Genomic DNA, 1,472 nt, shown 5'->3' with positions numbered 1-1,472 from the left:
CAATATTAATTGAATTGAATGGTTAAATAAAATATAGCACATTTAAGATAGTTTATCATGCAACCATTAGTTATGTTTTAAATCAATATTTAAAGATGGAAAAATCATTATGGAAAAATAGATCAAATCTGTATATCATCTATGAATTAAATTTCATTTAGAAGGTTTTTTTATTTCTTAAAATTTTTATTATACATGCTGTATTCATGGAAAACCAAGATTTTTAAAGGAACTCAAATTAGATATAAATTATGTCCAGCTCTGAGCTGGTTTTAAGTCATGTTTAGAATGGAAACAGTTAAATTGACGCTTTCTTCTCCTTATAGGTTGCCATGATTTTCTTGATTTCCGCAATAGCTTTCCCTGGATTCAGACCCTTAGGACAGGTCCTCGTGCAGTTCGTGATGGTATGGCAGCAGTGTAGAGAGAATGGGTCCTGCGGCTTGGCCAGGTGCTCCTCAGTGAAATTGTCTCTGGAGTCAATCATCCAGCGATAGGCCTGCATAAGAACTGCAGGCCCCAGATAATTGTCTCCGTTCCACCAGTAGCTGGGGCAGCTGGTGCTACAGCAAGCACAGAGAATGCACTCGTAGAGCCCGTCCAGTTTCTCACGCTCTTCTATGGACTGCAGACACTGCTGCTTGCCTTCCTGAGATTCATCCTTCTTCTTCAAATAAGGCTCAATGGATTTGTACTGTGCATAGAAGTTGCTCAAATCGGGAACAAGATCCTTTATCACATACATATGCGGAAGAGGGTAGATTTTTGAGACCTTGTTGAGGTTGGTGTCAATCCTTCGGGTGCAAGCCTAGAGTGTTGCCTCCATTGATGTTCATTGCACAAGAGCCACAGATGCCTTCTCTGCATGATCTTCGGAAGGTCAAAGTAGAGTCAATTTCATTCTTGATTAAAGCATCCAGTACCATGGGGCCACATTTATTAAGGTCAGCTTCATAAGTCTGCATATGAGGTTTGTCTCCAGCCTTGTCTGGGTCCCATCGATAGATGGCAAATGTCTTGATACGGGCGGCTGCGGCTGCAGCTGTCTGGGCTCCTCGGGAGGCCTGCAGGCAGGCTCCGCCAAGGGTTGTGGCCGGTAACCAGCGCCTCAAGGAGTGACACCACTGCCGCCATCTTGGCTCCTCATTTAAAAGTTTTATTGCTGCATAAAACCAATACCAACACCTGAAGAAAATGCATCAAAATGTGGGCCAGCGCGGTGGCTCACGCCTGTAATCCCAGCACTTTGGGAGGCTGAGGCGGGCGGATCACGAGGCCAGGAAATCGAGACCATCCTGGCTAACCCAGTGAAACCCCGTCTCTACTAAAAATACAAAAAAATAGCCAGGCGTGGTGGTGGGCGCCTGTAGTCCCAGCTACTTGGGAGGCTGAGGCAGGAGAATGGCGGGAACCTGGGAGGCGGAGCTTGCAGTGAGCCGAGATCCAGCCACTGCACTCCAGCCTGAGTCATA

The 1,472-nt window shown here is 45.7% G+C and overlaps 1 pseudogene; it reads right to left on the bottom strand.

The window, feature by feature from the left end:
• Positions 1-298: 298 nt before the first annotated feature.
• On the bottom strand, positions 299-1,134 carry LOC111550549 (annotated as a pseudogene).
• Between the last annotated feature and the right edge of the window lie 338 nt (positions 1,135-1,472).

Source organism: Piliocolobus tephrosceles, chromosome 15 (genome assembly GCF_002776525.5).
Source record: "Piliocolobus tephrosceles isolate RC106 chromosome 15, ASM277652v3, whole genome shotgun sequence".
NCBI classification, from domain to species: domain Eukaryota; kingdom Metazoa; phylum Chordata; class Mammalia; order Primates; family Cercopithecidae; genus Piliocolobus; species Piliocolobus tephrosceles.
This window is presented reverse-complemented; position numbering and strand designations above follow the sequence as displayed.